Raw genomic sequence first — 27549 nt, 5'->3', positions numbered from 1 at the left:
TGTAATTTTATTTAAAATATATAATGGTATAAAGAAGACAATGATGATGGTGATGAAGAAAAATGAAGAGGATGAATTGCCACACTGTCTTCAACAATGTGCACATGTACCCTAGAACTGAAAGTATAATAATAAAAAATTTTTTAATAAATAAATAAAAGAAAAATGAAGAAGAAGATGATGTTAATTTTTCCAATACTGGAAAATAAGAGACTAAGTTTTCTAATGACAGATCTGACTACGTGATTGGAAAGTCTTTGTGAACGTTGAATTTTCTAGGGTGAAGGTCCTCTCATCTTTCTTTCTTTTTTTTTCTAGAACTAATCCCCTTATGCAAAAATACGAATAGCAACAATGATGTAGAGAGGATTTATGTGAGTTTAAATGTAGGAAATGAATTTCATAAAATTCAAGGTACTAATACTTGAAGACAATCTATGACAGTGGCAATTTCGTTTTCCTAATTGACTTACAGATATAAGACAAACACGCTCTAAATTACATTAAGCTGTGTGTGTGTGTGTGTGTGTGTGTGTGTGTGTGTGTGTGTGTGTGTGTGTGTGTGTGTTGGTGGAAAGTGGCAAACTGATTTTAAAGTTTATATGAATGTTCAAAGTACCTAGGAATATCCACAATAATCTTTATAAAGAAGTACAAAGTTGATTATTTATGCTACCTATTTCCCTATTCACTGGATAGTCAGAAGGTGCTGCAGAATAGAACATGACATGAATGTGGCCAAAGTTAAAAGCAGATAATTGCCACCCAGAGCAGAAACCAGCACATGATTCAAGATTGCTGAAAACAAACAACATGCACACTAAGGTCAAGTCTAAAGTGCTTACATACAAAAAGTGGAGAGAGACACTGTACACAAGATCCAGTCCTTTGCAATGCATTGGACCCCACGGCCAGAAGATCTGATCCACAGTTGGCATGGGCAGTGTGACTGCAGACATTTAACTTCCTGCTGCAGCGCAAGAGCCTTAATCCTTCCCCGATGTAGTCTGAAACACAGTAAGCTAGAGCTGTTCCAGAGGGCCACTGATGCACTTGCTTAAGTCCTCCTGCTTGATAGGTCTTTGGATTATAAAGGTGTGTGCAATTGTCAAATGACAGTGAATGCACACTTTGTCTAGTGTAATTCATTGTATGTATATTTTAACTCAAAAGAAAAAGCTAAACAAAATTCAGATCTAGCTCATGGTGTTCATGACGAAGTATTTAAAGGCAAGTGTACTGACACCTGCAGTGTACTTAGAAAGAAACACGAAGGAAAAATCATGGTTTTATAGAGGAATTGACAAATAAATAATAAAATGAGTACAATGAACAAAATAATTCAGTTTCTGTTAAGATTTTAGGTATTTGATAGCAAAATTATTCTGGGAAGAAATAACTTGTGAGTATTAAATCAGAAGAAAAGGCCATGAAAGGAAGACATTCCAAGTAGTGGGTGTCTGTATTGGAGAAACCATATCTGTACTGGAGAAAGCATATCAGTTTATGCGATTGTTTTGTCTTAACCACCCAACAATTCAGTGTTTGTTTATGAAAATCAATAAGCATTAAATGAGTCCAAGCGGTTTCACGACAGGACTTAATTCTAGAGAACTGCAGTACCTTCTTGGATGAGCCAAACTGTTTTAATACATAGGGATTGCAAATAAATTGCACTAGTTGTTACCAAACTCAGGAAATATCCAGTGCTTTTCCTTTCATACCATTTCTTGCTATATGCAGTGTTTCCCCTTTCATCATCAAATCCATTAAGGTGAGTCAAAAGCTTTTGAAGGAAATGAGCACATTTTGAAATATTACAGATTTTTAAAGGATGTGAATTAAATGAAGCAATATATGAGAGCCACTTTGTGAGCAACTTAACAAATTTTGGAAAATAGCAAAAGAGGGTAGACAGGATATAAATAAAGTATTCAGATACATTTCTTAGAAACTCCAAGTACCAAAGGTAATTCAGGTAACCACCACTACTGCTTTTAAAGTAATAATAATAATAAAATGAAAAGAAGAGATAATAAAAAAAAATCTTGTTACCTCAATGATTGAGATGAACAAGTTTACATATACATTTAATTAGAATGTTGAGAGAATAAAATAAGAAAAATAAATTAACAGTTTGAAGCCCCTTTGATTCACTATTTCAAAACTTCAGAGGTGGGCTTCTGATTTAAAACAAACTCAAAAATGTTAGAAGTTCCGTGGCTTTATTGAATTATCTTAGAAAGAGGTGAAGCTGCAATAAGTTTTAATAAGGGAGGCACTAGCAAACTCATACAAATGAAAGCTAGCACAATTAAATTTTCTATACAAGTATGTACACAAAGTGCTTAGATGGGCGATATATGCAGGAAAACATACACACAGGATTATATGAGCAGGCACACTGCCAGTTTGAACTGAAAGGGAAAGTGATGGGATGAAATGAAGGAAAGCTCTTGGATTTCTATTTTTAGGACTGAATTATTTTGCCATTCTGCTACAAATATATGCTATTCTTCAAGAGAATGGAAGAATTATCCCAAAGGCAATTCAGAGATCATTGGGGATGCCTCTTTGGTCTCAAAGAGTAAGGGACATGATCTTGACTAACCCAGGCCAGCTACCAGGCCCCATAAATCCTTGGGGGTATGGCCCATGACCAGCAGAGCCATGGAGGGAGAAGTGCTGCCCCAGTGGTTCTGAAAGGCAGAGCTTCAACAGACAGGATTAACATGTTAATATTTAATGATATTTGCCTTGCTAGGTTTTGGACTACCTTGAGATAAATTATCAATTTCTTTCTTCAGATTTTTACCTTTGGAATAGGATGTCTATCCTACTCCTGTCCCATATCTGTATTTTGAAATTGCATACCTTATCTAGTATCACAGTTTCATAGCTGGAGGGATATTTAGTTTCAGCATGGATTTTTGCTTGGAGTCTCACCCATATCTGATTTTAAGAATGCTTAGAAGAGGCTTTGAATTTTAGACTTCAGAGTTGATGCTGAAATGAATTAAGGCTCATGGGGCTGTTAAAATGGAATGAATATATAGTCAGCCTTCTGTATCTGTGGGTTCCACATCCATAGATTCAGCCAGCTGTGAATCAAACACATTTGAAAAAAAATTGCATCTGTACTGAACATGTGCAGATTCAGTTTTCTTGTCATTTACCCCCTAAGCAATAGAGTATAGCAAATATTTACACAGCACTTACATTGTGTTAGGTATTATAAGTAATCTAGAGATGATTTATAGTATATGAAAGGACAGGCACAAGTTATATGCAAATATTACACCATTTTAGAAACTTGAACATCTGGGTTTTGGTATCTGCGAGAGGTCCTGGGACCAATCCTCCTTGGATATCAAGGGATGACTGTATTTTGCTTTTGAGAAAGACATGAATTTGTTGTACCAGGGCCCAATGCTGTGGACCAAATTGTGTACCCACTAATTCACATGTTGAAGCCCTAATCTTCAGCATAATGTTATTTGGAAGTGGAGCCTGTGGATGTTAATTAGGTTTAAATGAGATCATGAGAGCAAGGCCCCCAGGATGAGATTCATGCCTTTATAAGAGGATGAGGACACCACATCTCTCCTCCTCTGAAATACAGACACAGAAAGAAGGCAGTGGTAGGCAAACCATTTTTTTAAGAGCAAAAGAGGGCTCTCATCAGACATCAAGTCTGCTGCTGCCTCTATCTTCGTATTTCAAGGCTCCATAATCACATGAGCCAGTTTCTTATAATTAACCTCATGTTTCTTATAATCATATATAAGTACATAGGTAGGTAAATAGATGATAGATAGATGATAGATGATAGATAGAGCTTGATGTGGTTTCTCCCCATGAAAACTCATGTTAAAATTTGATCCCTGATGTAGTAGTATTGGGAAGTGAGGCCTGGTATGTGATGTTCAGGTCATGGGGGTAGACCTCTTATGAATACATTAATGCATTTATTTGGGGGAGTGAGTTCTCACTGTTAAGAGAATGGGTTATTTCTCACAAGAGCTGGTTGTTCAAAAAGGGTCTGGCTTCCTTGGTTTCTCTCTCTCTGTTGCTTCCTCCCTTACCCTCTGATCTTTTTGCACCCTACTGCTTTCTGCCACGAGAGGAAGCAGCATGAGGGAATCCCTCACAAGACCTAGAATCATAAGCCAAATAAACCTCTTTTCTTTATAAATTATCCAGCCTCAAGTATTCTGTTATAGCAACACTAAAAAGACTAATATATAAATAGTCCTCTTTTTCTCTGTGAAATGATAACTAAAGATTTTGGTAGTGTGAGTCAGTAACCAATAATTGCTGGAGTTGGCTCTAGAATCCAGTTCTCTTTGACTTCCATAAACCACCATCTCCTGTTCATTGATTTTCTGTGTTTTTTATTTATTTATTTATTTTTGCCTACTCACCTGGCCAAACACTTATGAACATATACATAAAGAATTTTGCAAACACAAGAAAGATTTCATAAATCATCTTTTAAAAAATAAGGTACCCATAATCTTGTGGTTAAATTCAACTTTCTATGTTAAGAGTTTTACTCTTACATGTTTATATTTAATTTTTAATTAAGTTTCTTAATTTATCCAGCCACTGCATTCCATTAACTCAATTTTAACAAGGTGCAATACTGTATTGATGCATTTAAAATTTGTCCTTGAGAATGTAAGATCTAGTCCAAAAAATATTAGTTACATAGTAAAATATTTTTAGTAAAATAGATAGATTATGATCTCCTAAGGATCTGTACTAATTTCCTTCACGTTTCATATTTTCTTAATTCTTTTGGGGTTTCTTATCTTTACACTTCTGTATTCTCTGCAATGCTGTATTAGTTTAGCAGGGCTGCCAAAACAAAAGTATAGTATCACAGACTGAGTGGCTTAAACAATTTATTTTCTGTTATGGTATCTAGAAGTCTGAGATCAAAGTGTTGGCAGGTTTGGTTTCTCTTGAAACCTTCCCACTTGGCTTGTAGATGGCTGTCTTCTGACTGGGGCCTTACATGGTTTTTTCTCTGTACATACAATCTTTGATGCCTCTTGTGTGTACTAATTTTCTCTTCTTATAAGGACACTGGTCAAATTGGATTCGAGCCCACCCTAATTACTTCAGTTAATCTTAATCACCTCTTTATAGAAGCTATCTCCAAATGCAGTCACATTCTCAAGTACTGGGGGTTGGGCCTTCAAACCATACATAATTTATAGAAAAAAACATCTTATTATCCTAGATAATACTGTATTTAATCAACAAATGACCCATTAATTGAGTCACAAAAGACAGTTTAAGAGGAAGTATAAATAAGATCAAACTATGTTTAAATTAACATTTACTAGGCCAGGCGCAGTGGCTCATGCCTGTAATCCCAGTACTTTGGGAGGCTGAGGCAGGCAGATCACGAGGTCAGGAGTTCGAGACCAGCCTGGAAACCCCGTCTCTACTAAAAATGCAAAACTTAGCTGGGCACGGTGGTGGGCACCTGTAATCCCAGCTACTCGAAGGCTGAGGCAGGAGAATCGCTTGAACCCAGGAGGCAGAGGTTGCAGTGAGCCGAGATCATGCCACTGCACTCCAGCCTGGGTGACAGAGCAAGATTCCATCTCAGAAAAAAAATTAAAATAAAAAAACCTTTACTATTTGTTCTTCAAGTTTTTCATTCTGTTTCTGTCAGTGAAAATATTATACTTTACAAAATTTTAATAAAACTTAAAATATATATCTAAAGTAGTGAGGAAAGTACAGTGAATCTCTTTATTTCCCAACTTATTAGGATTTTGCTATATGTGGTTTATATGCATCCCTTCATCTTTTTTTTGCTAAGGCCTTTAAAGAAAATTCCACATGTCATTTTACCACTGAATCTCTGAACAGAGGACACAGTCTTACTTAATGGTAAAGCCAGTATTTTTCAAGAAAAATTATCAAGTGTTTCCTTTATATAAATTTACACCTAATCAAGAATCAAATTTGTCTGATATCATAAAAATTACACCGTTTGTTTATGTGAATCAGGATCCATAAAGACCACCTATTGCATTTATATTCGATGTGTCTCTTAAGTTTCTTACAGTCCAGATTTGTCCCCCTCACCCTGTTGGCCATCCATTTGAATGTACCATATCCTAATGTGTCTGTCTATTTTTTAGTTGCATTTATATTTTTTCCCTTATTATGTGTTTTCCCATGTAAATGGAAGTTAATTCTAGAATTTTGATTAGATTCAGGCCAAGTATTTTAATGAGACTACCTCATAGATTGTCCCATGTACTTCACACTGAATTTCATCAGGAAGCACAAAACACTAATTGTCTTACTTTCTGAGATGCTAAAGTTTTTCAGTGGATTTGGGTGGTAACAGCTTCATTTTTTCATTGGTAGAGCATTCTAATAATTTTTCATGTTATTGATAATTCATGCTTGACTCAATTATCAACACTAAATTGCTCTTCACTATACTAGGAAATCTTGATTAATTAATACAAACAAATGTTGAATCAATTCAAAGTTTTTCCTTCAAATTTATTTTTTTCATTGACATATACAACTGTATGTAGTTACTGTGTACAGCATGATGTTTTGAAGTACATATACGTTGTCGGATAGTTAAATCTAGCTATTTAACAAATGTATAACCTAACAGTTATCATTTTTGTGGTGAAAACACTTAAAATCCACTCTAGCATTTTCCAAAAATACAGTATATTGTCATCAGTTACAGTCACTCTGATGCACAATATCTTGAAAGTACTCCTACTCTCTAACTGTAAATCTTTTTTTTTTTTTGTGACGGAGTCTCGCTCTGTCGCCCAGGCTGGAGTACAGTGGCACGATCTCGGCTCACTGCAAGCTCTGCTTCCCGGGTTCACGCCATTCTCCTGCCTCAGCCTCCTGAGTAGCCGGGACTACAGGCGCCCCCCACCACGCCCGGCTAATTTTTTTGTATTTTTAGTAGAGACGGGGTTTCACCGTGTTAGCCAGGATGGTCTCGATTTCCTGACCTCATGATCTGCCCACCCCGGCCTCCCAAAGTACTGGGATTACAGGCGTGAGCCACTGCACCAGGCCTCTAACTGTAAATCTTTTTAACATGATAGCTATAGAAAACATGAATTGATAATTTCAGATGCAAACTTTACATATGAAGTTAATAATCAGTATTTACTTTAAAAGTTTATGCAAATTTTACATATGAAGTTAATCAGTATTTACTTTAAAAGTTTACATATCAAATTATTATTTTTATTTTATTTCTTTGTCTTTCTATTACAACATACATACTACTTGCTATGAATGTTTCTATAAAAATGGCACCACTTAAAATATAATAATTAATAGAAAGAAAAAATACAGAACACTATATAATTCTTAATTGGAGAAGGTCACCATAATTCTTAAAGACAGAAAGTGTCGGAAGGAAAGATGAAGAAGCCAGTGAAATCTTTATGGAGCTGATAAGGTTTAAGCAAAGTGTGTGCTCTGACTGGATAGGCTGTATGGTAATACAGTAATCCCAAATTCATCATGATAATTAAAACAAGAGAGAATTGCTGTTAGCATATAACTTATTTGAAAGCCAGTGATAAAAAATGTTTTTCTAATTCTTGTTTTATTTCTTATTATGAAATGGTTTAGATCTTTTTTCTTAGGTATGTTTGTTTTAAATTTGGAATGTATCTAATGTAGTAATAACGAAAAATGATTTTTAAATATTTCTTTTAAACTAAAACTTAGTTTTTAAATTTTTAGCTTGGTATGGAATCTTTCTCATTTGTACTAATGAGCACGAAATGATTACTAAAAGCATTAGAATCACAAGGTAGTCATTGTAACTAATGTGGGTCATTATAATTTTAGACTTACTTCTTACTTCCTTATAATGAGTCATTAACTAAACCTGCAGCATAAAGTTTCACTGCCTAAAGGTGAAATATGAGAGAACTCTCATATTTAATATTATCAATAATATATCAACTATATAATGTATAATATCTATTATAGATAAATATATCATAATATCAAATAAGATGAGCTTCAGAGTAAAATGTATTACTGTATGTAAAAAGGGATTTTGTCTAGCAATATAATGAGAAGTTTATAAAAAATAACCATCATAAATGTGTCAAAAGACAATATTACAACAAATTTAACATAAAGATATAATTATTTTTTATTTTTAATTCTGGAATCAGGAAACACCTCATTTTATAAAATAGAATGAATATTCCACAGGCCATGCCAGAATGCTTGGTTTTTGTAAGGGAGGAGCAAGAAGGGAGAACAATTTTAGAAAGCAGATCGGTTAACAAAGTTACTACAGGTCACTTTTCTTGTAAGGTTGAAGCAAAGGAGACAGTTCTTATCACACTGACTCAGGTAGACTGGGCTCTTTTTGATTGGTTGCTATGAATCTCCTGTCTTCAGGGAAAACTGGTCTATTTGGGGATCTACCTACTTCCTTGTACATAGTATAAGTTATACCATTTTGGTTTGGCCTGGTTTGATGGGACCTAGTTCAGGAAGTTAGTGCAAAACAATGCCCTCCTGTAAACCTTGTTTAACAAATATGTTTACACTTAATAACAGAGCTTCAAAATGCACGAGAAAGATATTGATAGAATCAAAGAGGCAGTCCAAAACAGCAAGCGTGGAAATTTTAGCATGTCTCACAAAGCATTTGACAGAGCAATTAGAGAAAAAACTACTAAAGGTGTAAATATTCTTAGGTCCCTTCTCATCCAGAATGATTTAATTGAGAATTGTAGAACAATATACCTAAAAAATACAGAAAACTCACTGCAGATGATACATACACAAAGTCCACATAAAAAATCAAACAAATCTAAATACTTTTTAAAAAACTGAAATTATACAGTGAATATACTTTGATAATAATTAAATTAAATTTGTCATAAGTAATAAGATATGATACTTAAAATTTGGAGATTAAACAACTTCTAAATAATCCATAATGATAGGAAGAATCACAAAGAAAATTAGTAAATATTTCATACTAAAAAGTGATGAAAAAAATTAACAGACCAAAGTTTATTATTTCCAACACCAGGAAAATTGATAGTAGCCTAGGTATATTATTCGAGAAAACACTTAAGTGAGCGAAAAATTATCAATATCAAGGATAGAAGGATTATCACTATAAATCACATAGACACTTGAATGTTAATAAGAAAATATTATAAACAACTTCATAACACCTTTATGAATACTTACGTGAAATGATAAGTTTCTTTTTAAAAACACATCATCAAACTCACGAAAGAATAAACAGAAAATGTGAGTAGTCTTTTATTGGATTCATTGTAAAAATCATTGTTACAAAGAAAACGCAGCCCCAGGTAGTTTTCACACTGAATTCTATAAAATCTCATAAGAAATGTATAAACTGAATCTTACACCAACTACTTCAGGGCACATTGACATGGCTACATTAAGAAAAAGTAAAAAATAAAATGCAGAAAACTTTCTTAAAGTAACAGAAATGAATGTGTTTAATGAACTTATCAGTAGACTCAACACTATTAAGAAAATAATAAACGAAGCTAGCGGCAATCTTGAAGATAGAAATTTACCAATTGAAGTACAAAGAGAAGAAAAAAGATTTTAAAAACAAAATATTCAGGAACTGTGGAGAAATATTAAAAATTTATAAGAAAACACTAGAGAAAAAAAGTAAACGAGAATTTAAATGGCCACGAACTTTACAAAATTAATAACAGCCACTAATCCACAAACCACGAAACTCAGAAAACACCAAGCAGGGTAAATATTACATTCAGACACACACAAACACACACACAAACACACACACAAACACACACACACACACACACACACACACACACACACACACAGTCTTTCTCATACACACAAACCACAGTAGGAATATTTTATTTCAATTGCAGTAAAGCAAAAAAAAAAAAAAAAAGGTCTTGAAGGAAGCTGGTAAGGGGCACCTTACTTACAGAAGAATTAGGTTTAGAATTACAGCTGACTTTGCCCCTAAAATAATGAAAACAAGAAGATTATCAAATCTCAAATGTATTGAGGGAGAAAAAAAATCCCTGCCAACCTAGAATTCTACATCCACAAAAATCATTCTTCAAAAATAAAGGAGAAGTAATATTCTCAAACCAAAACTAACGACATTGACAGCAGAACTGTCATACAGGAAATGTTAAAAAAAGTTTTTCTGGAAGAAGAAAAATGATATAAGTCAGAATCTTGAATCTACATTTTTAAAAGGGCATCAAAAAAGGAATAAAGTGAAATATTTTATTTGTCTTATATTTAACTGATCTAACAGTTAATTATCTAAAGCAATAGTAATAACAATACATTTAGGTAATTCAAGAATATAAGTAAGTAAAATAATGATGACAGCAACATCAGAAGCAACAGAAGGGAGAATGTGGAACACTGTGTTACAAGGTACCTATGCTACAAATAAAATATAGTATTATTTGAAGCTGAACTAACTTTATTTAACAATGCATATTATAAAACCTAGTTCACCTACAGATATGTAAAAATGAAGTGTAACTACTGTGCCAAATAAAATGGAATAATATAAAATAATTAAAACAAAAAAGGTAGAACAAGAGGTAGAGACTAGTAACAAAGAACAAACGTAATGAAAGAAAAGTTACAAATATATTGCATTTTAACATAAATATTGAGTAATCACTTTAAATATGTCTAATGACATCGGTAAAATAGCAATAATTATTAGCCTAGATAAATTACTATCCCCAGCTATATGCTGTCTGCAAGAAATTCATTTTAAATGTAAAGATTATGACAAATTAAAAGGATGGAGGAAGATAGTATACTATCACTAATCAAAAGAAAGCCAAAGTATATTTCAGACAAGAAGACGTCAGGAAAGGGGAAATTGTCAGGGATAAAAAGGGTAACTACACAATGATAAAAAAGGTCAATTCTCCAGGAAGAACACAACCCTAACTGGTATGTACCTAACAACACAGTATCAAAATATTTGAGGGAAAACCTGATAGAACTGAAAAGAGAAAGACACAAATTTGCTATTATAGTTGGATAATTCCCCACCACCCCCCATCAGTAATTGACATGGAGCAGGCAAAAAATCAACAAGGATATGGTTGAAATGAAGAGCAGTATTGATCCATTTTATCAAATTGACGTTTATAGAACACTCTATTTAAAAACAGCAAAACACATATTTAAGCTTACATAGAATATTTACTAAGGTAGATCACATCCTGGATCTAGCTTAACAAATTTAAAAGAATCTAAATCATACAAAATATTTTCTCAGACTACAATACAATTAAACTATAACAGAAAGATGACTAGAAAATCTCCAAATACTCAGAATACTGGCAAAGCTGTGATCCATGAGCAGTGAATCTTGTAAGATCAAAAGCTCATAAAATCAGATCCAGGCATCATCACCAAATGCCTTTTCAAAATATTATACAGAAACAAATATCTCACATTTTAAACCTTGTCAATTTAAATTCAGGTCAATTTAAATTCATTCTGATCTAATTATATTTTTATAAAGATAGATTCATATTAATTATAATACACAAACTGAAAAATTCCAAAAATAACTCATAAGGAGTGTAAGAAAATAAGTGTTGTGGGTACCCAAACAGCCCTCTATCTATTAAAAATATTAATTGGCTGCCTGAATCTTCAGTGTAGGTATTTTCTTTTCTCTGAGTTTTAGTTTAGATAAAGCAGAGAGCAGACCCAGAGTAGGAACTTATTAGGATTTCTTTATTTCTTACTCCTAGATACACAGAAACTGGTGCAACAACTAAGTTATAAACAGTTTGTCCCTGAAATGGTAAGTTTTAGGGCAGAGGAACACCACATCTTAAAGCAGAAGGAGGAATCAATTTGGCCATTAAAATTTTGGGGATATTTTATCCAACTGGGTACAGGTCAATGGGTGAAGAGATAAAATCTAAGGTACCCAGATAAGAGTAACAGGAGGCAGTGAAATAAAACAATATCATTTGCAATAATATAATCCTTAGCATTAAGCTCATTACAGAGTGAGTACTCAATAAATGTTGATTAACCTATATTTTGAAGGTATTCATAATACAAAAGAATACACAGAACTGAACTGAGGAAAGTTCTTTCATTGAACTGTTTGTCCAGATGTTGAGAGGGTCCATGCTTTTCCTATTGCATAAATGCAATTCATCAGGTGCTAATTTAACTGTCATATATGAAGCAATTGTTGCCTGTGTGTTTCATTGTTATTGATTTATAAAAGAAAATGGCTTAAGTATTATTTGCATGTTTGGATGCACGCAAAGAAAGGTAAAAATAACTTCAGCCAACACTGAAAAGTGGATCAGTCTTTCATATTTGACTATGCTGATTTACAAAGCATCATATTACATGTATGGAACATGACTTTTAGGAATCATATGGTTTATTTCCTGAAAAATTTGCTTATAGAAGCTTAACTAAGTAATTAATAAAATCATCTATTTATGGAGAGTGCATAGTGTGATAAGTATGTAATCTACAGCCTGATATCCTAGGCTAATTACCTAGGACCTGTATGCAGCAGGGTTTCCATCTGTGTTTACAGAGATGGTATGAGAATTCAGAGTTAACACATGAAGCATGCTCAGTACAATGGCCAGAAAAAATAAGTGTTTTCTGTTGCCAAACTACTAATATTACCACCACAATGATTATATGCAAAGCACTGACTATACTGAGCACAAAGCCATGGTATAAAGGGAGTGATTCCATAGCTCTTATTCATTATTCTCTCTCTTTTTTTTCTCTCTCTCTCACAAACACACACACACACACACACAGACACACACACACACACACCTTTTTTTAAAACAGGAATTTGAAGATATAGACATGGACATTTTTCATAGTTAGGGCTTATATGCCACAGCTGCAATGAATTAAATTATCTCTAGAAATTTTGAATGAATATTTACTAAAAAATTAAACTGAAACACAAGTATATACACATTAAAGAAATTAAATTGATTATTGAATGGAATTTGTATAGATGTTGAGGAAGGAACAATCACTGTAGCTGCAAAGAATTTCATGGAATGGGAAAGGTATGTGCTTAAGTTGACAGATGGAACACATTTTAAGGAATGAGATACCAAATATCGATGAGGAGGAGATGGAAGAAAGTGTCTCAGTAAGAGATATGACTTCAAGTACCAAAGGGATAATGAAGAGAATGGTAAGGCTATTTTAGAGATAACTGGCCATATAGCATGAGGCTAGATTATTATGTGTCTTAAGACCTAGTCTAAAACATATAGTCTGTCCTGAGCACAATAGGAAAGAACATAATGTTTCTAAGTAGAGGGTATCATAATCAAAATGCATCTTACTGAAGTTCAGCTAGGCAATCATATCTAATTTCAATTGCAGATTTGAAAACTGAAGCAAGGAAACCAATAAAGATTATGGTAGAATAAACAATTCCTGAAGTCAAAGCTTCCTCCTTTTGGTAATTTCCAAGGAAATTGTATATGGAAGGGTAGAAAATAAAGGGTTAGTAAAGGCTTATAATGAACTAAGTTTAACCTTTAGCTTTTGCAACTTTATACTTAATATACATATTTGATCTTTTTTCATAAAGTACATGCAGAATAAAATTGATCTGGGATCTTAAAATAAGTGTAATTACAAATAGGACAATTTACAATGCATAACAAATTTTGAGATCTTATACAGCTGAAATTTTGAGTATTTATTTTTCAGTTTAGCTTTATGTTTGCTTGTCTTTATTGCCCCTAATAATTTAAGAATGCTTAAACATCTCGATAAAGCAGAACGTTTGTTGATAGCAATAATAAGCTGATGAAAGCTACAATATTGATCTCTCAAAATCCTCTTTCCAGCTATATAATAACTGTGTGTCAGAGTACCCTCTTATATTCAAATATTAAAAGAGTCTAGTGGTTTTTGTTTTTTTTAATTCATGTCTTCTTCTTCTTTTTTAAATCTTCCTAATACCACAGGATATGAATTATTCTAGGTCAGGAGTAGGGGTTGTTTTCTTCTCCTTTCCTGATCAGACAATTCATGATTCAATGAGCCAGATATTTGACACATTCAGCTCAAAAATATGTCATACGATTTCACACCTTGTTCTTGGATTCATGTTTACAACAGCAGTTGCTTGCCAGATAAGCAAGACAACCTACCTCTGTTATTTAAGATATCTCTGATATTACATTTTGAAAAAAAATGCATTTAATACTATTACTAACATACATTTTATTAGTTTTATTTGCTGCTGTTTATTTTTCATTTCAAATCTTTATGATAGAAATCTAAAACATACATGAATGAAATAGAAAATGCATCTCTACTGTCATATATTAAGTGATTATAAAAATGACTTATTTTTACTTTAAGTTTTCAAATAAGAGGAAAATTTCAGAATATACTAGAAATAGAGCATTTAAAAATAAACAGACATAGGGGCAAAATGATTACATTTAATCCAAGCCCATTCATTCATTCATAAATATAAATATGTAACCTACCTGAGATGGATGATCATCTCAGTTTTTACAGCCACTACAGATCCAATCTTAATTACTTACCCTTCTGACTGCCTGAGATTGGGGATACTAAGCCTGGAACAGAGATGTGTGTAAAAGGCTAATGCAGTGACTCAGGTGTTAAATGAAAGGCAGAACAAGCTTGATAAAATAAAGGGAACATGAATCCTTACAATTTCAATAACTGTTTCAATATGAAGGCAAAAGGAATTGTAAATATGTATAAGCCCATGTTTCTGGCTTATGGATAATTAAACAGATTCGGTGGTCATTTGCTGGAATAGAACATTGAAAGATTGGAGAAATATTGAGAAAAAAATAAGAACTAATTTTAGCCTTAACGAGAATAAAGTATACCTGGAAAACTTCAGTGGAGAGAGACCACAGTGTTTAACACAAAATTATTGGATTCAAACATGTGTCTGGTTTGAAGATAAAAATCATTTGGCATCTTCAAAATATAAATGACAAAGATATGGGATTTGAGACAATACAGGAAATGAGAGGGAAACGGACTGATGATAAGAATTTAGGGAATGGCAAGATCTAATATGAAATGAAGAAGCAATGATCATCTTAAGATAAATACAGAGGTATTTCAAATAATGCATTTAAGGGTAAATTGGGGGCATATTTTGAAATCCATGGTGAGGATTTTATATTTCAAGGTGGATTTTGAAAATGAGGGAAAGTTATATAATGGCAGAATGGAAATGACAGCTGAAATGACATGACATAATAAAGATGGGGGCCAGGCATGGTGGCTCACGCCTGTAATCCCAACACTTTGGGAGGCCGAGGCAGGAGGATCATTGGAGGTCAGAAGTTCAAGTCTGGCCTGAAAACCATGGTGAAACCCCGTCTCTACTAAAAATACAATAAAATTAGCTTGGCATGGTGGTGCATGCCTATAGTCCCAGCTACTCAGGAGGCTGAGGGAGGAGAATAGCTTGAACTTGGGAGTGGAGGTTGCAGTCAGCCGAGACAGCATCATGGCACTCCAGCCTGGGCAACAGAGCAAGACCCCATCTCAGAAAAAATAATAATAAAAAAAGCATGGGTCATAATGTACCAATTTTTCCTGCAGATAAACTTTATTAAAATAAATGTTTGTATTGTGGGTTTTAAAATATATTCTAAGTAATCTTCCAAAACAATAATGTAGTAGGGGATAGGTCTAAAGTTTTCTCCTTTGAATGCTGTATATCTGGGCCAGTTTTGTGTCTTCATATTATGTGAGTTTCATGCTGTGTGTTGTTAGAAAATCTTTTGAAATCTGTAGGATGTGAAAATTGAACAAATATCTGCTATTTTTGCTTATTTTATTCCAGGCCCTTTTGTTCAATGAACCCAGAGTGTATTAAAGAAAATAGTATACTTTAGTAAAGAATAATTTATTGAAAAATAAGTAAGAGTAAACATCTATTCACTAAGATATCAATTAACATAATTAGCATTCTTTTTTTTTTTTTTTTTAGACGGAGTCTTGCTCTGTTCCCCAGGCTGGAGTGCAGTGGCTCAATCTCAGCTCACTGCAAACTCTGCCGCCTGGGTTCATGCCATTCTCCTGCCTCAGCCTCCCAAGTAGCTGGGACTACAGGCACCGGCCACCACGCCCAGCTAATTTTTTGTATTTTTAATAGAGACGGGGTTTCGCCGTGTTAGCCAGGATGGTCTCGATCTCCTGACCTTGTGATCCACCTGCCTTGGCCTCCCAAAGTGCTAGGATTACAGGCGTGAGCCATCGCGCCCAGCCTAGCATTCTTAACGATAAAATTGTTCAGTTATTTTCAATTACTGTTACAAATTTAGCACTGAAACTAGTTTTCCCTCTTTAAAATAGCATTCAAGTGAAGTTTTTGAATCATATGTTTAACAGAACCAGAAAATGTTCAGCTTGTCACTCAGATTATATTAAGATTATATTAATATTTTGCCCCCGGGTACTATGCCCAGGGTAGTTGTCCTGACTCCATCTGCAGACAGTCTTTGCACACTGCTCCTTAGTTCTAATCTGAAGCTTTTATTTCCCATTCACACTAGAGGTGAACGACAGAATACCAGAAACACATGTACAGATACTCAGTTTACATATTCTCATCATTTTCATCTCATCTCCCACTTTTTTTCTCTCGAAAATTTTCTGAATCTCTGAGTGAAGTTAGTTTCCATCGCCCATTTAGACTATTCCTGTGGAAGATCTGCTTGTAATATAATTCTAAAGGTGTTCTTTAAAAAATATATTAACTGGATATCTGAAATCTTCTGGTCCTGACTAATAGTGCTGTTTCAATCATATTCTCATGTGTTAGTATGTACTGATATTCCCTTTACTTTTGGGAAGATCTCAGTCACCCATTTTAAACTGCTGTAATTAAGGTGTGTGTGTGTGTGTGTGTGTGGTTGTTGCACTGTAATACTAAATTTTGACCTTCATGAGGGGAGAGACATGTGTGACTTGTGGATCATGACAGCCATCATCGCAGCAGCTAGGAATAGAGATAAAGTTATCCAGGAAGAATCTGCGGAGAGCCCTCAAGTCAAATGTTGATTCCCTTGACATTCCAAAAAAAAAGTCAATAAGGTTGTTTTCTTTTTAATTAATAAATTAAAATGCATATATTTTTGTTATACAATATGATGTTTTGATACATGTATATATCATGGAATGGCTAAATCAAGCTAATTAGCATATGCATTACCTCACATACTTATCATATTTGTGTGGTAAAAACACTTAAAATCTACTCTCTTGGAAATTTTCAAGTATACAATATAGTGTTATTAATTATAGTCACCATGATGCACAATAGATTTCTTGAACTAATTGCTCTTATCTATCTGAAATTTTGCATCCTTTAACCAACATCTCCCCAATCCCCTTGAAATAAAGGGGGCAAATGTGGGATGAAATGAAGAAAGACTGTCAGACTTCTGGGATTCTATAAGCAGGGAAAAGGCTACTCAAAAGGCATGAACACCACTGAAACCACTGCTGATGGCTGAGAGCGCAGGGCCACTCAACAATATGATACTGCCTGTTTCGGAACCCCTCAGCTAATCATCCATTTTCTCTGCTTATTCAAAGCTTACTGTGTGCCAGGCATTATCCTGCATTCTTGATATATAAAGTAAATGACATTAACACATACTATTGAAGATGGATTTGAAACATAACTGCAAATACAATTTCATACCTAAATAGGAATAATGTACAACTCACCTCAAGTTGTGAAACATCATTTCAAACAAATAAACCATTATACAAAAGGCTTCCTAAGAAAGAACATATTTATTCTTTGTTTTGAAAGATACATAGGAATTTCCTAGTTAAATAATCAGAGAAGTTTATTTCTAAGGGAGAGATAACAAAATGCTCAAATGGAAAGAAGTGTGAAGTAATAATAAGTATCTTTAAAGAATAATAATCAACACTATTTAGAACTGGCATATGTTTTGAAGCAAGGAATGGTAGGAGATACTGTCTATGAAATAGATGGGAGTCAGGACAGCCCACGTGTTCATACAAAATGACTTGAGTGGAGACATTGGCCAGTGGATAGAAACATTTTGGGTATCAGGTATTTTTCAAAACTCTAAAGAAATCTATAAAGCATTTACCACCACAGGTACATATGTTTGTGTGTGGAGTATTGTATTACTCCATTTTCACACTACTATAAAGAACTACCTGAGACTGGGTAAATTATGAAGAAAAGAAGTTTAATCAACTTACAGTTCTTCAGGCTATAAAGGAAGCATGGCTGGGAGGCCTCAGGAAACTTACTTACAATCATGGTGGAAGGCAAAGGGGAAGCAAGCATGTCTTACCATGGGGGAGCAGGAGAGAGAGACAAAGAGAGAAAGAGAGAAGGGGAAAGTGCCACACACTTTCCAACAATCAGATCTCGTGAGAACTCTATCACATGAACAGAAGGGGGACGTCTGCCCCCATGATGTAATTACTCACTTCCCACCAGGCCCTTCCTTCAACACTGAAGATTGCAATTCAGCATCAGATTTGGGTGGGAACAGAGATAAACCACATCAAGTATGTATATATACACATGCATGTGTGTATGATTTATAATTCTAGAAGGACTTTTCATAGCTTATGAAATCTATGTTTATAGTCTTTTAAGTTATACACTTTAAATCATTACTTGTAAGCAATGTGTATGGAAGTTTTTTCAGAAATTCACATTAGAAGTTACATATAGCAATAGTTAGGAGAATGGAAAAGAGAAAGGATAGTCAATATAGGGTAAAAATGAATTTACTTATGTCCAGTAGAGAAGTCAGAGAATTCAAAAAAGTTCCTAGGCTTATACTGGGAGACCAGGTTGTTAGTTATACCACTAACAATATATAGGATTCCAGGTCTGAAGGGAACCTTGCCAGGGAGATGAAAAGATTAGTGTTGAATGCTTTAGTTGGAAGTCCTATGTGTTTATCATACTGGAGACTTCCACTAAGTTGTGAAACATTCTATTCTGGTGCTTACCTATAAAGAATGGGATTGAGAGACATGAACATATAAATGATATTTAAATCATGGGCATGGAGTGGGGAAATCAATGGAGGGATATGTAAAGAAAAGAAGAAGTTTGAAAAGAGAATCCTGGTAAAATCAATACTTTTACTTATTTTATTTGTTTGCTTATTTGTTACTTATTAAAGGCTATGGTCACAGAATGAGATACTGAAGTTTTTAAGTTTTGAAGTTGAATAGATCCAAGATAGGTTATTGGTTAAGTCATCCACAGTTATTCTGTGCTTTTTTAAACTCTCAAGAAAAAGTTGGGGTTTATATATAGGAAATGTTAATAATCCATAGACAAGGATTTTAACAAATATGGGGAGTGATATAAAGGACTATAATAAAGATGAGAAATTGAGGCAAAAGGACAGGAAAGTGAGGGGGAAAGGATTAATAGCTTTAATTCATTTATTTTAAATGCGAATGGATGCATTTTTACAGGAGGTGCAAGGATAATGGTGGTTCAGAAACAGAAATAGGAAGGGATTCAGGATGGCCGACTAGCTGCAGCCAGGAAGAACATCTCCCACCAAGGGACTGTGATATGGGGCAGACTGGCATCCTACAAGTAGATCTTCAGAGGGAAGGAATTGAGAGTGGGCACGGGGAGGACACAAATGCTGGGCTGAATGGGGAGAAAGCTGAGAACCCTGCACAGGGTAGATAAGCACCAGGACTCATTCCTGGCCCCCAGTGACTCCTGGCGAAGGGTAATTCACACAGGTGAGGAGTGACCTACACTTATCATGGACCTCTGGAATCCTAGCAGAAGAAGACCTCCTGACCCCCACAGACACTTGAGCTGGCAGAAAGATCTGCTTAGAGAAATGACACGGCAGGGCTCTAGCCTGTGTAGTTCAGAAGATTTGGCATGGGAATGGCTTCAGTGGAGCATGGCCAGTGATGCTCACCCCCCAAAGCTTGCCATGCTCCTCTAGGAACTCTAGGAGACTTTAGCCTCAGGGTGACTGTAGGACCTGGACAGAGCAGAGCAGTCATGCCCATGGGATGAGGGCATGACTGAGTGCCCCTCCATCTACTGGCATCTCCTGGGGCCCCAGCCTGACCACATCCACTTGCAGTGCAGCCTCAGTTGCCCAACCAGGGCAGTTCCTGGGGGCTCACGTTATAGCTCCTTTGCCAGAAGACCATGCCTAACTGTTGGAAAGCTCCAGCAGACTAACCCTTACCAATGCACACCAGCCCACCCAGTTTCCCCTCGCTGAAGACTCCCCGTGCAGCTTTTCCAGCATGCACTCACTCACGGCCCCCTTACCACTTTGCCAGCACAAGCTCACCCAGCCACCCCCTCCTTGTGATGCTGCTTTGCCACCGCCGATGTGAACTCATACACAGATGCCAGGAAACTCACCCCCACAGTGCCATCACCACTGCTGGTACAAACTTGTGCACAGGTGCCAACAACCTCAGCTCTGCCAGTGCCCCCATCACCACTGCCACTATCAGCACAAGTGCTAGCAGAGAGGCTGACAACCCTACCCCCTCTAGATGCCCTTGCCCAGCCAACGTGCATGCACCCCACCATGCTGCTGCAGCTGCTGGCACATGTGAGCAAGCACAGATCCCACTGCCTCTGTCCCAACAAAGCACTTTGGTTGGCAGCCCCTGGAAATTGGAGTGTTGTGGCTAGTGTACCAGGAAAACCTCAGCACTTCCAGTGCACCAGGTTCATAACCTCAAGGGGCCAAAAAACAAGCTGGGGGGCTCAGTACCAGCTGATCAGAGTTAGAGCACTCATCCCAGGAGTGCCGAGCTGAGCTTTGGACTCCTAAAATCCTCTGGAAGTGAAGTCAGTGGACTGAACCCACCTTCTGCCACAATCAGACTACCAAGAGCAACAAAGAAGATAAAAGCAAAATACCCCATCCAAAGGCCAGCAACTTCAAAGATGGGAGGATCATCAGCCCAGACAGATAAGAAAGAACCAGCATGAGAACTCTGTCAACTCAAAAAGCCAGATTGTCTTTTTACCTTCAGATGATTGCAGTAGTTTCCCAGCAAGGGTTCTTAACCAAGCTGAAATGGCTGAAACAACAGATACAGAATTCAGAAGGTAGATGGATGATCAAGATTTAGGAGAAAGTGCAAGCCCAAGACAAGGAATCTAAGGAATACAAACAAACTATACAGGAGGTAAAAGATGAAATGTCCATCTTAAGATATAACTAAACTGATCTGATACACCTGGAACACTCACTTCAAGAATGTCATAATATGGTCATATGTATTAATAGCAAGATAGATAAACTGAGGAAAGAATCCCAGAGTTCAAAGACTAGTTCTCCAAATTAGCTCTGTCAGACAAAAATATGAAGAGACTTAGACAACTACACAATAACAGTGGGTAACTTCACCTCCAATTGACAGTATTAGACAGACCATAGAGGCAGAAAACTAACAAAGTTATTCAGGACATGATCTTGGCACATGACCAAATGGACCTAACAGACATCTAGAGAACTCTCTACCCAAGTACAACACAGTGTACATTATTCTTATCTGCACATGGCACACACTCTAATATCGACCACACAATCAGCCATAAAATAATTCTCAGAAAATTAAACAACTAAATCATACCAACTATATTCTCATATCACAACACAATAAAAATAGAAATCAATAGTAAGAAGATTGCTCAAAACCATACAATTATGAGGGATTTAAACAACCTGTTTCTGAATGGCTTTTGGGTAAACAATGAAATTAAGGCAGGACTTAAGAAATTACTTGAAACTAATGAAAACTATGATACAACATACCAGAATCTCTGGACACAGCTAAAGCAGTGTTAAGAGAAAAGTTTTTAGTGCTAGATGCCCACACCTAAAAGTTAGATCTCAAATTGACAACCAACATGTTATCTAGAGGAACTAGGAAAATAATAGCAAACCAACCCCAAAGCTAGCAGAAGACAAGAAATAATAAAAATCAGAGCTGAACTGAGTGAAACTGACACATTCATGAAACCATAAAAAGATCAACAAATCCAGCAGGAGTTGGCTTTTTGAAAAAATAAATATGATTAATAGACTGCTAGATAGACTAATAAAAGAGAGAGAGAGATCCAAATAAGCCCAATGAGAAATGACGAAAAGGAAATTACCATTGGCCCCATAGAAGTACAAAAAACCCTCAAAGACTATTAAAAACATCTCTATGAACACAAGCTAGAAAACCTAGAAGAAATGGATAAACCGCTGAAAACATTCAATGTCACAAGACTGAATCAGGAAGAAATGGAATCCCTGAACAGACCAATAATGAGTTCCAAAATTGAATCAGTAATAAAAAGCCTACCAACCAGAAAAAGCTCAGGACCAGAAAGAATTACAGACAAATTCTACCAGATGTGTAATGAAGAGCTGGTACCATTTCTAATGAAACTGTTCCAAAAACTTGAGGAGAGACTCCACCCTAACTCATTCTATGAGGCCAGCATCTTCCTGATACCAAAACCTGGAAGATATACCACAAAAAAGAAAACTTCAGGCCAATATCCTTGATGAACATAGATGCAAAAATCCTCAACAAAATACTAAAAGCCATCTTTAAAATCCCATAGCCAATATCACAGTGAATGGGAAAAACCTGGAAGCATTCCCCTTGAAAATGAGAAAAAGACAAGGATACCTCTCTCACCAATTTCATTCAACAAGGTACTGGAAGTCCTAGCTAGAGCAATCAGGCAAGTGAAAGAAATAAAGGGCATCTAAATAGGAAAAAGGAAGTGAAATTATCTCACTTTACATACAATATAATTCTATAACTACAAAGCCTCATAGTCTCTGCCCCAAAGCTCCTAGATCTAATACAGTGCTTAAGCAAAGTTTCAGGATACAAAACAGAGTACAAAAATCTATAGCATTTCTATACAACAATGTCCTAGCTGAGAGCCAAATCAAGAACATAATCCCATTCATAATAGCCAAAAAAGTATAAAGTATAAAATACCTAGTAATACAGCTAATGAGGGAGGTAAAAGATTTCGTCTATGAGAATTACATAACACTGCTGAAAGAAGTCAAAAATGACACAAACAGATGGAAAAACTTTCTGTGCTCATGGAGAGAAAGAATCAATATTCTTAAAATGGTCATACTACCCAAAGCAATGTTCAGATTCAGTGTTATTCCAATCAAACTACCAATGACATTCTTTACATAATTAGAAAAAAAGTTTTGAAAAATTCATATGGAATCAAAAAAGGCTCAAATAGTCAAGGCAATTCTAAGCAAAAAGAACAAAGCTGAGGCATCATATTACCTGACTTCCAAATATACTACAAGACTACAGTAACCAAAATGGCATGGTACTGGTGCAAAAACAGACACATAGATTAAAGAAATGGAACAGAGCACTCAGAAATAAAGCCACACATGTAGAACCATCTGATCTTCAACAAAGCTGGCAAAAACAAGCAATAGGTAAATGACTCCCTATTCAATAAATGGTGCTGGAATTCTGGCTAGTCATATGCATAATATTGAAACTGGTCCCCTTCCTTACACCATATACAAAAATCAACTCAAGATAAACTAATTACTTAAATGTAAAACCTAAAACTGTAAAAACCCTGGAAGATAACCTAGAAAACACAATTCTAGACATAAGAATGGACAAAGATTTCATGATGAAGATGCCAAAAGCAATTGCAACAAAAATTGACAATTGGGACCTATGTAAACAAAAGACTTCTGCACAGCACAAGAAACTATCAACAAAGTAAATTTTTAAGACAACCTACAGAAGGGGAGAAAATATTTGCAAACTATGCATCTGACAAAGGTCTAATATCCAGAATCTATATGGAAATTAAGCAGATTAGCAAGTAAAAACAAACAACCCATTTAAAAGCGTTCAAATGACATGAGCAGACACCTTTCAAAAGAAAACATACATGTGGATAAACAAGCATATGAAACACAGTTCAACAATACTCATTAGAAAAATGCAAATCATAACCACAATGAGATACTATGTTCAGAATGGGTATTATTAAAAAGTAAAATAATAATAATAACAGATGCTGGCAAGGTTGTGAAGAAAAGGGAATGCTTATACAGGTCTCATGGGATTGTAAATTAATTCTGGCATTGTGGAAAGCAGTGTTGCAAAACTACCACTTAATCCAGCAATCCTATTGGGTATATACTCATAGGAATATAAATTGTTCCACCATAAAAACACATGTACATGTATGTTCATCACAGCACTGTTCACAATAGCAAAGAATCAACTCAAGTACCCATCAATGACAGACTGGATAAAGAAAATGTGGTACGTATACACCATGGAATACTATGCAGCCATTAAAAAGAATGAGATTATGACCTTTGAGAACACATAGGCAGAGCTGGAGGCTATTATCCTTAGCAAACTAACACAGAAACAGAAAACCAAATACTGCATGTTCTCACTTATAAGTGGGAGCTAAACATTGAGTACACATGGACACAAAGGATAGAACAACAGCCATGAGGGCTTACTTGAGGGTGGAAGGTGGGAGAAGGATAAGGATTGAAAAACTACCTATAAGGTACTATGCGTACTACCTGGGTGACGAAATAATCGGTACATCAAACCCCCATAACACACAGTTTGCCTATGCAACAAACTTACACGTGGATTCCTGAAGCTAAAGAAAAGTTTAATCAAAAAAAATAGAAATAAGGAGACTAGAATGCTGACATTTCCTAACCATGTTTTGAATATGAAATGAAAATAAAACAAAGAGAAAAAAATAATATTCCACCCATGCATGGAAAGAAATGAAAGGATATCAACAGCTTGGGGAGCGAGATGGCAGAGTGCTGATTTTATTAGTTTACAAAAACAATTTAATTTTTTTAAACTATCTTTCCTTTCTTCCTATTCAGATTTTTGTTCTTAGTTTTTAGTTCTTGAAATGAATGTGTTTACTTCTTGAGATGGGTGATTTCTTTTTTTTCTAATGTATGCCATTATACACATTTCATGCTAAGTTCAACTTTAGCTGTATCTCATGATTTCTATGTGGTATTTTATATTTCAAAATCTTTCAAAGTTTTGCTATTACTTTTTGATTCCACATTATTTATAACTGTTAATTATAATTTTATGTTTAACAGCATATAATTTATAATTGTATTTATAATTATTTATAGACAATAAAACATTACTATATAACTGTGTTTCAGTGGTATACCTTTCAGTATAAGTAAAAGCACCTTCGTGTTCTTGTACAAAGATGGGGGCAATTATGGACAATAAATTGACATGCTTACTTTTAATGTAACCATTGAATAGTTTCTCATAAAATGAGTGTGTATTATTATAATAAAACTATTCAGTTTTATAATCACTGAACGACTTCTATTTTTTTTTTCCTGTACATTTGTGGTAAGGCTCATGCTACAAGTCAAAGATCAGAAGTTGACTCTTCTGGAAGAAATATCAAAAGAATAACATACCAATTCAGGACCAAAGAAGGTCCTTAATAGGGTTTGACTCTTGTGTCCCCATCCAAACCTCATCTTGAATTGTAATCCCCATGTGTCAGGGGAGGGACCTGGTGGGGGGTAGTTGGATCATGGGGGTGGATTTCCCCCATACTGTTCTCATGATAGTGGGTTCTCACGAGACCACATGGTTGATGGAGAGCGATGATCCTCCCTTGCTCTCTCTCTTTCCTGCTGCTATGTAAGATGTTACTTGCTTCCCCTTTGCCTTCCGCCATAGTTGTCATTTTCCTGAAGCCTCCAAAGCTATGTGGAACTATAAATCAATTAAGCCTCTTTTTAAAAATAAATTACTCAGTCTCAGGTAGTTCTTTATAGCAGTGTGAAAATGGACCAACACAGAGAATTGGTACTGGAAGTGAGGTGCTGATATAAAGATACTTGAAAATGTGAAAGTGACTTTGGAACTGGCTAATGGGGAGAGGTTAGAAGAGTTTGGAGGGCTTAGAAAAAGACAGGAAGATGTGGGAAACTTTGGAACTTCCAAAATACTTGCTGAATGCGTTTGATCAACATGCTAATAGTGGTATGGACAGTGAAGTCTCAGCTGAGGTGGTTTCAGGTGGAGGTGAGGAATTGATTGGGAACTGGAGCAAAGGTCACTCTTGCTATACTTTAGCAAAGCGACTGGCAACATTTTTCTCCTGGCCTAGAGATCTGTGGAACTTTGAACTTGAGAGAGATGATTTAAAGTATCTGACAGAAGAAATTTCTAAGCAGCAAAGTACTCAAGATGTGACCTGGCTTTTTCTGAAAGTGTAAAGTCATGCACTCACAAAGAGATGGTCTGAAATTGGAACTTATTTTTAAAAGGGAAGCAGAGTGTAAAAGTTTGGAAAATTTGCAGCCTGACCATTTGGTAGAAAAGAAAAACCCATTTTCTGGGGAGAAATTCAAGCCACTCACTGCAGAAATTTGCATAAGCAAAGAGAAGCTGAATGTTAATAGCCAAGGCAATGGGGAAAATGTCTCCAGGGCATTTCAGAGATCCTCACAGCAGCCCCTCCCATCACAGTCCTGGAAGCCTAGGAGGGAAAAATGGCTTTGTGGGCCAGACTCAGGGCCCAACTGCTCTGCGAAGCCTCAGGAGATGGTGCTCTGCATCCCAGCCACTCCAGCTCCAGCTGTGGCTAAAAGGGGTCAAGATACAGCTCTGACCATTGCTTCAGAGGGGACAAGCCCTAAGCCTTGGCAGATTCCACGTGGTATTGGGCCTGTGGGTGTGCAGAAGACAAGAGTTGAACTTTGGGAGCCTCTACATAGATTTCAAATGATGTATGGAAATGGCCCGATGTCCAGGCAGAAGTCTGCTGCAGGAGTAAAGCCTTCATGGAGAACCTCTATTAAGGCAATGCAGAGGGGAAATGTGGGGTTGGAGCCCCCACAAAGAGTTCCCACTGGAGCAATGCCTAGTGAAGCAGTAAGAAGAGGGCCACCATCCTCCAGACCCCAGAATGGTAGATTCCCCCAAAAGCTTTCACCATGCGCTTGGAAAAGCTGCAGGCACTCAATGCCAGCTCATGAAAGCAGTCATGGGGACTGTACCCTACAGAGCCACAAGGGTGGAGCTTCCCAAGGCCATGGGATCCCACCCCTTGCATCAGCATGCCCTTGATGTGAGACATGAAGTCAAAGGAGATCATTTCAAAGGTTTAAGATGTAATGACTGCCCTTATGGGTTTTGGAATTGCATGGGGCCTGTAGCCTCTTTGTTTCGGCCAATTTCTCCCTTTCGGAATGGAAAAATATACCCAATTCCTCTACCCCCTTTGTTTCTTGAAAGTAACTAACTTTTTTACTTTGCAGGCTCATATGCAAAAGGGACTTTTTTGGTCACAGGTGAGTATTTGAACTTGGACTTTTGAGTTACACTGGAATGAGTTAAGACTTT

The 27549-nt window shown here is 35.9% G+C and overlaps 1 protein-coding gene across 6 annotated transcripts in view; it reads right to left on the bottom strand.

Moving 5' to 3' along the window:
* The window catches only part of ADAM29 (ADAM metallopeptidase domain 29), a 100609-nt gene that overhangs the window by 49503 nt on the left and 23557 nt on the right, over window positions 1–27549 (bottom strand). The window contains exon 4 of one of the 6 annotated variants that reach the window (XR_010133544.1): window positions 2875–3101. The exons of 4 other annotated variants lie outside the window; for them this stretch is intronic. The gene's annotated coding sequence lies outside the window, so the exon portion shown is untranslated. Of the gene's footprint in view, window positions 1–2874; window positions 3102–27549 lie in introns of those variants that run through there. One more of the 6 variants, XR_010133543.1, reaches the window with a different exon arrangement.

This window comes from Gorilla gorilla, chromosome 3 (genome assembly GCF_029281585.2).
Source record: "Gorilla gorilla gorilla isolate KB3781 chromosome 3, NHGRI_mGorGor1-v2.1_pri, whole genome shotgun sequence".
In the NCBI taxonomy this organism is placed as follows: domain Eukaryota; kingdom Metazoa; phylum Chordata; class Mammalia; order Primates; family Hominidae; genus Gorilla; species Gorilla gorilla.
Note: the sequence above shows the minus strand (reverse complement) of the source record. Positions and strands in the feature narration are given on the sequence as shown.